Source organism: Schistocerca gregaria, chromosome 2, assembly GCF_023897955.1.
Source record: "Schistocerca gregaria isolate iqSchGreg1 chromosome 2, iqSchGreg1.2, whole genome shotgun sequence".
Classification (NCBI taxonomy): Eukaryota; Metazoa; Arthropoda; class Insecta; order Orthoptera; family Acrididae; genus Schistocerca; species Schistocerca gregaria.
In genome coordinates, this window is record NC_064921.1 from 239,201,963 (window position 1) to 239,214,734 (window position 12,772).

The 12,772-nt window shown below is 41.4% G+C and overlaps 1 protein-coding gene across 1 annotated transcript in view; it reads right to left on the bottom strand.

The window, feature by feature from the left end:
- The window catches only part of LOC126336767 (suppressor of lurcher protein 1-like), a 4,187,167-nt gene that overhangs the window by 2,922,358 nt on the left and 1,252,037 nt on the right, over positions 1-12,772 (bottom strand). The gene's annotated exons all lie outside the window — the stretch shown is intronic.

Consider the following 12,772-nt stretch of genomic DNA (forward strand, 5'->3'; position numbering starts at 1 on the left):
GTTTTCGGATTGCATTTCCTCAGGATTCATCCAATGAATGAATAATTTATGGAATTAACTGCTTCCAGTTGCTGACCTGCTATATTGTAGCTAAATGATAAGGGGTCTTTGTTTCTATGTATTCGCAGCACATTACATTTGTGTACATTGAGATTGAATTGCCATTCCCTGCACCACGCGTCAGTTCGCTCCAGATCCACTTGCATTTCAGTACAATTTTCCATTGCTACAACCTCTCGATATACCACAGCATCATCCGCAAAAACAATCAGTGAACTTGTGATGTCATCCACAAGGTCATTCGTGTATACTGTGAATAGGAACGGTCCTACGACACTCCCCTGCGGCACACCTGAAATCACTTTTACTTCTGAAGACTTCTCTCCATTGAGAACGAAATGCTGCGTTCTGTTATCTAGGAACTCTTCAATCCAATCACACAATTGGTCTGATAGTCCATATGGTCTTACTTTATTCATTAAACGACTGTGGGGAAATGTATCGAACGACTTGCGGAAGTCAAGACACACGGCATTCACCTGGGAAACCGGTCTATGTGCCCCTGAGCCTCATGGACGTCAGCGCGAGTTGGGATTCACACGATCGCCTTTTTCGAAACTTATGCAGATTCCTACAGAGTAGATTTCTAGTCTCCAGAAAAGAAATTATACTCGAACATAATACGTGTTCCAAAATTCTACAACTGATCGACGTTAGAGATATAGGTCTATAGTTCAGCACACCTGTTCGACGTTCCTTCTAGAAAACGGGGATGACCTGTGCCCTTTTCCAATCCTTTGGAACGCTACGCTCTTCTAGAGACCTACAGTACACCGCTGCAAGAAGGGGGCAAGTTCCTTCGCGTACTCTGTGTAAAATCCAACTGGTATCCCATCTGGTCCAGCGGCCTTTCCTCTTTTTGTTTCTCTACCCCTCTGTCGTCTATTTCGATATCTACCATTTTGTCATCTGCGCGACAATCTAGAGAAGGAACTACAGTGCAGTCTTCCTCTGTGAAACAGCTTAAGAAAAAGACATTTAGTATTTCGACCTTTAGTCTGTCATCCTCTGTTTCAGTATCATTTTGTTTTGATCCACCTACCGCTTTGACATAAGACCAATATTTCTTAGGATTTTCTGCCAAGTCAGTACATAGAACTTTACTTTCGAATTCCTTGAACGCCTCTCGCATAGACCTCCTCACACTACATTTCTGCGTACGGCACTGTTCCTGGTCACAATATCAGTCAAGTAACACGAAAATGTATTTTTCCTGCAAATAACCTGGTAGACCTTGTACTCCAAGAAAGCAGCCTTGCACCGATAGACAGTGAAGTGCGGGAACGTAATCGTAGTTTTTCGAGTAGCTGAGAAGTGGACGCGTAAGAGGTGTGCGCGTGGTTGAAATGGTAACAGATGATGACGATAATGGCTCTGAACACTAAGGGACTTAACTTCTGAAGTCATCAGTCCCCTAGAATGTAGAAGTACTTGAACCTAGCTAACCTAAGGACATCATGCCCGAGGCAGGATTCGAACCTGCGACCGTAGCGTTCGCGTGGTTCCAGACTGTAGCACCTAGAACTGCTCGGCCAATCCGGCCGGCGAAATGGTAACCGACTAATATGTGTTGCCCACAAGCATTAATTACAAAATTAGGAATGGAGAAAGAGAGATAAGTGTTTCCGTGGAGGTCCGATTACTTTACACTAAGAGTGCTCCAGGTCTTACCAGTCGGACACATCGCTAACGATTTACGTAAATGTACTGTCAGGTTTCTAGTTTCTTTTTGATATTCCAGAATAGTTGTGCCAACTCTGTTTCCATTGTATGCGTCATATCTCATACTTGAATGCTAACCATTCTTCCAATAGTAGTTTTCGATAGTCGATGTGTTACCTCTCAGAGGTTCTTAACACAAACACAGTGCCGTTGGGCCGTCAGCAGCACTGTCGTTGCTACAAGTGTTTTATGCTAGTGAGTGGGCCGACAGTTTGTTATGCTACTGAGTAGTCTTGAAATAGTACTCAGAGCACAGAGAGAAAGATGCAGAGAATGATTTTTTTTACTACGTGGTTTTGTAAAGATTAACTGGATAAGTGCGTATGAAGCAGTAAATTTGTTGAACACTGTTCACTTGTCAGTAACTGTCATGTGTTTGTAAAACGGGAAGTTTTTGTGGAATATTTTGTTTACTGCGTTTACATCATTTGATTCATCGCTGAGATGAGACTAAGCAAAGTTATCATTTGACGTTGATTGCACTCAGATTACAGACTGATCACTCCTTTATGATTTTCAGTAACTAATCGCTTGGCAGGGTCAAATTTATTGCAAAAGATTAAGTTTGTTCAGATGATTGAAACAGTAGATGAGTTTCAGTTTTTGTAGCACAATTTTTATAGATCAGTTTTCCTTTGGTCATTTAGCGAGTTCAAATTCAACCACTATCTCCTCAAGAAAGAATGGCATTCTTCTGATTACGCGTGCCGCTGCATTGCGTAGAGTGGAACACACTCTTGAAACAGCATGCAGAGCACCGAGATAAATATTCAGTGAATGGTGAATTTTGGTACATGGTTTAGTGGAGATTAATAGGATAAGTGAAAGTGAACCGTTAAGTTATTGCTGTATTGCATGCTTTCGCGTAATTGTAATGTGAAAAATAGAGAATTTCTTTTGTGATTAGGTACTCAGTTCATTATTCACATGAAAGTAAGCCCTGTTATCTGTTCACATGGCTTCCACGTAGATGTTATAGATTTACCACTCCTTCACATTTTCAGTAATTAATCGCTTGGCAGCCTAAAATTTAACATAAACGATAAAGATTGTAGGGATGATTGTAAGAGTCAGACAATGTGTTTCAGTTTTCGCAATACAGCTTCTTATAGATTAGTTTTCCGTATATCATGTAGCGAATTCTCATTCTTCCGCCGCCTCCTCATGGAAGGATGACGTTTTTCTGTTTATGTGTGTCGCTGCATTGCACAGAGTGGAACACAGTTTCTTAAAAGGTAAAGAATGATCTGCTTAGAATACTTGCATATGCTTGAACTAGAATGCACAAGGCTTTCTTTCCTTTTAGCTTTCCGGTAGCTGCGCTGCGTATTTTATGTTCATAACTTCGAGTCCTGGAAACGGCCTAAAAACCACATCCAGGATGGTCGTCACATCGACTCTCGTCGTTAATCGGACGGGAGGATTCCATCCGCGTCAAGCGCATCTCCCCGTGTCAGAAGCGATTGTTTAACACGCATATCTGTCCTGGGGGATGTACACTAAACGCAACAGCAATATTATATGATTGTAAGATACATTTATCAGGAGATGCGACGTTATAATCATTGGGATGCATCACAAACTAGCTGCTGCTTCAAAAAGAATGCATATTACTCACAGTTCCTCCGCTCTTTGATAATGTGGGCACTTAGCAGTCGTGATATGGACTATTGAAGGATTTTATTCAGCTGCCGTATCTGGGTTTTACGCAAGCCGCATCGCTCTAAATACCACGAGCAGTGGTTTCATATTCTGTCCTTTGTTACGTGAAACTATTACTACTGCAGACAAAAAATGAACAGTACCTTTTTGTAAGAAATTTACTGCAGTTAAATTCCACACCCGAGACGTTCTCGCTAGAAACCATTGTTTTCGAATTATTCAAGAGAAACGTGCAAAAGTCACCTGCAACGCGTTTTTCTTAAATAATTCACCTCTAGCCGAAGGGTATCCCAAAAGAAATTTTAACTTGATTACATTTCCTACTAAAAGGTCCTGTTCATTTTTCTGTTACATAAAACAAAGAGATAGGGGCTAATGTGTCTCCCAGGATAGAAAAAGATCCTCAAAGTTTAACATTTTCATAGATTGCTTGTTTCCAACCTGATCCTGTCAGGCAACAACTTCTAACAAACTGCACACATAATTTCAAACCGTTTCGAAACCTTATCTCGCTTACACACTAAACGCCAAATATTTGACACATTAACTCATTTGTAAAGTAATCAGACGTTTGTAGCTGTTTGATACAAGCGAGTTCGATTCTTTAAAGAATCTGCGATTGCGCATTTACTGGTTGCCAGAAAGCTCTTCGTCTGAGTGAAGAAGATTCATCCTAGGACCTACAGTTCCTCGTCATTGTATCGGCTCATAGTTTTTGAAGAGAAGAAAGTCGAAGAACGAGCCGTGCTTTGCCTATAGGGAAGCCGCGTCTGCGTTTCTCAGAGAGGTGGCAAGTAAGTCTGCAAAAAGCTCTTTGTGGTATCCGCAGCGAGATATTACGTCCAACGTATAACGTAGTCCAGACAGCGTCGTCCCATGCAGACGGCTTACCGAGAGCTGCGGTAATATTCTCCGTAGGTGGCCTGCGCTGTCACCAAGCGCAGATATCGCTAAACGGAAGACCTCATATCGGTTAGAGGGTTTAAGGGGCTCCGGACAGGTTAGAAAATCCCTGTCATAAACAGTGAAAAATTTATTCACCTTTTCTTAGAAACTATTGTGAATAAAGACTTGCAAAGCTTGTAAGTAAATATTTAACACAGAGATATCTAAAACTAATGCCTAGTTTTAAAGTAATAATTATTTTTATAAGAAGAGGGCATCATTAGTATTACATTAAATAATATACACTGTGCTTTAAAAAACGCAACACCAAAAGTATTTAGTGTATCATCATCATCATCATTTAAGACTGATTATGCCTTTCAGCGTTCAGTCTGGAGCATAGCCCCCTTATCAGATTCCTCCATGATCCCCTATTCAGTGCTAACATTGGTGCCTCTTCTGATGTTAAACCTATTACTTCAAAATCATTCTTAACCGAATCCATGTACCTTCTCCTTGGTCTGCCCCAACTCCTCCTACCCTCTACTGCTGAACCCATGAGTCTCTTGGGTAACCTTGCTTCTCCCATGCGTGTAACATGACCCCAACATCTAAGCCTGTTCATCCTGACTGCTACATCTATAGAGTACATTCCCAGTTTTTCTTTGATTTCCTCATTGAGGACACCCTCCTGTCATTGTTCCCATCTACTAGTACCTGCAATCGTCCTAGCTACTTTCATATCCGTAACCTCAACCTTGTTGATAAGGTAACCTGAATCCACCCAGCTTTCGCTCCCATACAACAAAGTTGGTCGAAAGATTGAACGGTCCACAGATAACTTAGTCTTGGTACTGACATCCTTCTTGCAGAAGAGAGTAGATCGTAGCTGAGCGCTCACTGCATTAGCTTTGCTACACCTTGCTTCCAGTTCTTTCACTTTGTCGCCATCCTGTGAGATTATGCATCCTAAGTACTTGAAACCGTCCACCTGTTCTAATTTTGTTCCTCCTATTTGGCACTCAATCCGTTTATGTCTCTTTCCCACTGACATTACTTTCGTTTTGGAGATGCTAATCTTAATACCATAGTCCTTACATTTCTGATCTAGCTCTGAAATATTACTTTGCAAACTTTCAATCGAATCTGCCATCACAACTAAGTCATCAGCATATGCAAGACTGCTTATTTTGTGTTCACGTATCTTGATCTCATCCAGCCAGTCTATTGTTTTCAACATATGGTCCATAAATAATATGAACAACAGTTGAGACAGGTTGCAGCCTTGTCTTACCCCTGAAACTACTCTGAACCATGAACTCAATTTACCGTCAACTCTAACTGCTGCCTGACTATCCATGTAAAGACCTTTAATTGCTTGCAAAAGTTTGCCTCCTATTCCATAATCTCGTAGAACAGACAATAACTTCCTCCTAGGAACCCGGTCATATGCCTTTTCTTGATCTATAAAGCATAGTTCCCTGTTCCACTCATAACACTTCTCCATTATTTGCCATAAGCTAAAGATCTGGTCCTGACAACCTCTAAGAGGCCTAAACCTACACTGATTTTCATCCAATTGGTCCTCAACTAATACTCGCACTTTCCTTACAACAATACCTGAGAAGATTTTACCCACAAAGCTGATTAAAGAGATTGTACTTGTTACAATCTTTTCTGTTTCCCTGTTTAAAGATTGGTGTGATTACTACTTTTGTCCAGTCTAATGGAACCTGTCCCGACTCCCAGGCCATTTCAATTATCCTGTGTAGCCATTTAACACCTGACGTTCCACTGTATTTCATGAGTATTTCATCCACCTCAGCTGCTTTATTGCACTGCTATCTATTGACCATTTTCTCCACTTCCTCAAATGTGATCCTATTTCCATCATCATTCCTAACTCATTCTACCTCGAAATCTGAAACATTGCTGATCGTATTTTCACCTACATTGAGCAACTCTTCAAAATATTCCCTCCATCTGCCCAAGGCATCCACAGGATTCACCAGCAATTTTCCTGACCTGTCCAAAATACTTGTCATTTCCTTCTTACTTCCCTGTAGAAGACTGTTAATTACACTCCACAATGGTTTTGCAGTAGCTTGACCCATAGTCTCCAACCTTTCTCCAAAGTCTTCCCAAGATTTCTTCTTGGATGCTGCAATTATCTGTTTGGCTTTGTTTCTTTCTTCAGCATAACTTGCTCTGTCTACCTGAGTTCTAGTATGTAGCCATTTTTGATACGCCTTCTTTTTCCTTTTACTGGCTGCCTTAAATGTGTCATTCCATCAAGCTGTTTTTCCTGACCTGTCCAAAATACTTGTCATTTCCTTCTTACTTCCCTGTCGAAGACTGCTAATTACACTCCACAATGGTTTTGCAGTAGCTTGACCCATAGTCTCCAACCTTTTTCCAAAGTTTTCCCAAGATTTCTTCTTGGATGCTGGAATTATCTGTTTGGCTTTGTTTCTTTCTTCAGCATAACTTGCTCTGTCTACCTGAGTTCTAGTATGTAGCCATTTTTGATACGCCTTCTTTTTCCTTTTACTGGCTGCCTTAAATGTGCCATTCCATCAAGCTGTTTCCTTCATCCTACTTTTACACACTACTGTTCCAAGACATTCTTTAGCCACTTCTAGTACTGTGTCCCTGTACCTTGTCCATTCCTTTTCCAATGACTGTAATTGACTGCATTCAACTAACTGGTACCTTTCTGAGATGTACTTGTGCCTGATTTCCTTATCCTGAAGTTTCTACACTCTTATCCTCCTACATATGGACCTGACCTCCTGCACTTTCGGCCTCACAATCCCAATTTCAATGCAGATTAAATAAAGATCAGTGTCATCAAAGAATCCCCTGAATTCATGCGTGTACCTCACAGCCTTCCTGAATTCCTGATCTGTTATTATATAGTCAATGACAGATCTGGTTCCCCTGTCTTCCCAAGTATACCGGCGAATGTTCCTATGTTTAAAAAGGGAGTTTCTGATTACTAAGCCCGTACTGGCACAGAAATCCAAGAGTTGTTTCCCGTTCCTGTTGGCCTCCATATCCTCTCCAAATTTACCCCTAACCTTTTCATACCCCTCTGTTCGATTTCCAATCCTGGCATTAAAATCACCCATGAGCAGAACACTGTCTTTGTCCTTTACTCTAACGACTACATCACTGAGTGCCTCATAAAAACTATCCATCTTATCTTGATCTGTCCCTTCACAATGCGAATATACTGACACTATCCTAATTTTCTTGCTAAACACTGTCAAATCAATCCACATCAGTCGTTCGTTTACATACCTTACTGCAAACTACGCTGAGTTCCATTCTTTCCTGATGTAAAGCCCTACACCCTATTGTACTGTTCCTGCTTTGACTCCTGACAGGTAGACCTTGTGTTCTCCCACTTCCTCTTCTTTCTCACCCCTTACCCGAATGTCACTAACAGCTAAAACGTCCAGCCCCATCTTACTTGCAGCCTCTGCCAGCTCTACCTTCTTCCCAGAGTAGCCCCCATTGATATTAATAGCTCCCCATCTCATTACCATTTGTTTGCCAAGTCGTATCTTAGGAGTCCCTGGTTTTTAAGTTAGAGGTGGGACTCCGTCACCTCCAAAGATCCGAGGCATTTTGCTCTGATTGTTGCCAGCATTATATTTAAAATATCGGGGAAGCAGGTTGCTAGCCTTACTTGCCCCTAGTCCCATTGAGTTTTACCCCTAACGGTTGAGGGACTAACCGGTGGATTTGGTAGTCTTTGCCGTATGAGCACAAAGGTGACCACGACTCAGAATATGTCCGAGATGCCCAGCCTTATTCCCAAGTAACTGGTATCCCGATTGTCGGGCCACTTACTTGGCCACTCATACGTTTCCCGTGGTTAATGAACTAGGACATGACTACAGGAGCCACACCATGAACCACAGTATTTAGTGTATATTAATAAAATTTCGGGAACACATTTCTCTAGCTAGCATATGTAAGTGACTAACATTGCAAGATTACAGGTTAATAAGAGCAAGAAATAAGCCTTTGCAAATGATAAATGCAGGTTCATTAATAGCGAGGGTAATTACCAAAATGATGAATGCAAAGGTGCATGTGTTGAGTTATACAAGTTCAAAATGGTTCAAATGGCTCTGAGCACTATGGGAGTTAACTTCTCAGGTCATCAGTCCTCTAGAACTTACAACTACTTAAACCTAACTAACCTGAGGACATCACACACACCCATGCCCAAGGCACGATTCGAACCTGCGACCGCAGCAGTCGCGCGGTTCCAGACTGTAGGCCCTAGAAGCGCTTTGCCACACCGGCCGGCGTTATACAAGTGCCTGATGTCAGGTTGTGGGATTCAGTTCCCTGCCTGTTGCACTTGGTCGGTCAATATACCGCAGATTAATGGTGGTTGTGAAGGGTACTGGAATTTTCGACGGATGGTGTCTCAAATACGCTCTATTGGAGACAGGTATGGTGATCGAGCAGGTCAAGTCAACATGTCGTAAGGCTGTACATGTTTGTTTTCTATTGCGGTATCTGGGTGAGCGTTATTCTGTTGCAAAACACGCCTGGGAATGCTGTTCATAAATGACAGCCCAACAGATCCAAACCGGCGTACAAATTTGGAGTCAAGATGCTTGGAATGACCGTGAGGGTGCTCCTGCTGCCATACGACACGGTAACCCAAGTGTAGGTCCAGTGTGTCTAGCTCGCAAACAAGTAGGTTGCAGGCCCTCAGCTGGACCGCTTCTAATCACTGTTCCTCTACACCACTAATATGTATTTCATTCAACTTCGCCGTGGCACGATAGTTATATTGGGGCAATATCCCTCCATGTTCTTTTTGGAAAAAGCGTTTAAGAACTGAGTTCAGTTTCTCTAGTTTTGATTTTCTATCCTCCATTTCATTCCCGGTCTCGTCGGTCACAGCCTGGGTACTAACTGACAGCCTGTATACACGGTCCACCCACCTTAATCTGACCGCCGCCTACGTTCGAAGTGGACGTTCAATAACCATCCACAAACGACAGGTGACAGCGTTAGTAGTGTAGGGTGCACAAAATGTATCGGGAGTACGCTAATGCGGAAACAGAGCAATTTATTTGACTTCCAAAAGGGCATGACCATTGGTTTTCGAGGCAAGGGTCAAAGCATTTACGAAAAGGCATTTTTTTTAAATCGCACTCTTACTGCCGTGTTCAAGGCATAGCGTGATTGTCAAAACGGCGCTATCCAAAACCGGCGCCTAGGCAACTGTGGTGCATAACTGGCCATAACTGACAGAGGTGAATGGCGGCTGCACAAATGTATACAACTAAATAGACGTACTACTTTGTAGCAACTGACTGCCCTCATGATTTAAGGGGCTACAAACAGTGTCTCCTCAACGACCGTTCAGCGAACTTTGTTGTGTATGGGCCCCTACATCAGGCGCCTGGTTCACACACTCATGGTGACCGCTGATTATTGCCGACGAAGGCTGGAATTTGCACGCCAGTACCGCAATAGGACTTGGACTCAATGGCGACAGGTGGCCTTTTCAGATGGACGAGGCTTTTTGTTCCATAGGACAGATGATATTTGAAGTGCACTGCCCCGCAACAATTGTGAGAAGGGTCCAGATTGGAGGAGGGATAGGTATACTCTGGTGGATAACAACAACTTGTATAAATCCTTGTATAATTTACTAGAGTGGTCCAGTGACGAAATAAAATGAAAATAAGCAAATAAAAAAGTCAGTTTAACATGTTGCGATTACATGTGTAGCACAGTACAAACAGCACATTAAATAAATTGAGGCTCCATATATACCAGGATGTTAGTGTTGAATGTTGATGAGCAGGTAATTTCTTTCAAGCATGGTACTCCCTGAGGGATCTTGTCATTCACGAAGCCATAGTAACACAATACAAGTATTTAACCTTGGGGATAATGTCTGCATGCAGTTTGTTTTTCCTTGACGCGTTGGCATCTATCAGCATGGCAACACAACGTATCATACTGCTCACATTGTACGTATATGATTCGAAGAGCACGAGGATGATACTGTACTAATATGGCCGCCGACCCCGTTTTCCCCCACTTCCCCCTCCCGATTTAAACCAAATACAGAATGTTTGAGATCACCACGATCTGGCTGTTACTATCATGGATCCACAAACATGAAACCTAGCCTAGCTAGGCATGGCACTGGAGTTGGCATGGCTGCACAGATCCACAAACATGAAACCTAGCCTAGCTAGGCATGGCACTGGAGTTGGCATGGCTGCACAGATTCTCTTCTAGCACGTCCACGAGGCAAAATGTGGTTATTCAGGCTTTTGACACGTGGTCACATTAATGTGTTTTGACTGCATATTTGACTAGAATTTATTTGCGTTTTGTAAGAGATACGGACGAGAATACACTGCAGCAGTGCTTCAAAAGACATTAGCTGCTCATCAACATTCAACTATAACATTGTGCCACACATGCAGTCTCCATATATTTAGTGTGCGGTTTGTCTCTACAGTATTTTGGTACACATGTTATCGCAACATAATAAACTGACCATTTTTATTTGCTTATTTTCATTTTATAGCCGTCATTATACAACGGTTTATGCAAGTTGTTGTTATTCAATAATACTATCCATTTCAATAATAATGCAGCAAGACAGTTCAAAAATACAGTGGTTATACAAGATTTATTATAATTTATTAATATACCAAGGGTGTTTTGCTCTTCTGTCTGTCCAATAATTCTTCATTCGTTCAGATATTTTCTTTCTTTCTTCGTCTAAGATCGCTTTTCCTCTAGCCCTTTTCCTGTTCTTCGTTATCTGGTTTGTTTACCGAGCGAGGTGGCGTAGTTGTTAGACACTGGACTCCCATTCGGGAGGACGACGGTTCAATCCCGCGTCCAGCCATCCTGATTTAGGTTTTCCGTGATTTCCCTAAATCGCTCCAGGCAAATGCCGGGATGATTCCTGTCAAAGGGCACGGCCGACTTCCTTCCCCGTCCTTCCCTAATCCGATGAGACCGATGACCTCGCTGTCTGGTCTCCTTCCCCAAAAGAACCCCAAACCCTGGTTTGTGTATCTTGTAGTATTCTAGTTTTCTCTGTCTTTTAAAATCTCTTATATCTTCCTTAATTTCTGTAACCTATTTAATGTTGTTCTCAGTATTCCACATTTTTTTCTATTATTATCTTATTCATTGTGTTTTCTGGCATTCCTACCAGATGTCCGGAGAATGAGGTACGTTTCTTCTTCTGATCGTGCTCATTACTGGTTCAATTTCCATGTATTCTGTCTCATTTGAAACTATTCTCCAATGCCCATTTACTTGATACTGTTTATTTGTGCATGTTCCAATTATTCTTCTTTCTGTCATTAGTGTTTTGTTAGTTTCTGCTATATTAGTTGTTCTGAAGGCGATTAGAACTGCATAAGTTATTTCTGATCGTGCAACTCTTTCGTAAAATTTTAATTTTGTTGTGTGAGTTTCAGGTAATGTAATTTGCTTTGGTCTGTTTTGCCACGATGATTTCTCTCTTAGATTGTAAGTTACTGTTTCACTTACATACTTAACTTTATCAACAATTTTGTTTGCACTGGTGAGGCAATTACTATAATAAAATTATAAACAGCCGACCAGTCGCAATGGATAAAGAAATTCTTTACCTAGGTTTCGACAAAAATAAATTTGTCCTCTTCAGAAGGTAGCCTAAGGACAATGAACATCATAGCTTACAGTAGAAAAGTATGAAACTTAAGCCAAGAATAAATATTAACACAAATTAGAGACCTCTTTCATTACAGAAATATAACGACGACTGGTACCTGCAATTTTACATTAGTAAGGACTAATGCACCATCACCGGTTTTACAATTTTCGGCATAGATACATTTATCAAAAATGAAAAATAGCCGTAGAATTAGGTTTGTTACGCAATAATAAAATAGTACATGGCTCTTGCAGAGTTCACAAGCGACTGAGTCTAATCGCCGTGCGTAGTTACTCTGAAACCAGGGCACGTGGCGCTCGTGGCGAGAAACATGTGCCAATTGGCGTACAAGGGCAACGTGTAAATTATCAGTATTAATAACGTCTTTAGGTAAAGTAACAATAAAAAAGGAAGGAAATTAACACTCCCGTTATAACAGTATGGAAGCATTGTTACAAATAATATAGTTATACATAAAAAAAGCAAGTGGCGTTTAGGCCAAGAAACTTACGCCCCGCGGCATATACAGCCGAAATATACAAAATTACATTACTATATTAGTGAAACCCACAAAACGTCCATATGTCAGAACTTTAAAATTGACAGTAATGGCTCTTGTCAATAAAGAATTACGAACACTGGTACACGATACTGTTAATACACATTCACAGGGAGAACCAAAATTTTTTAGACCCAGACAAAATTACGTATGGGTCGATGTAGTACCAAACA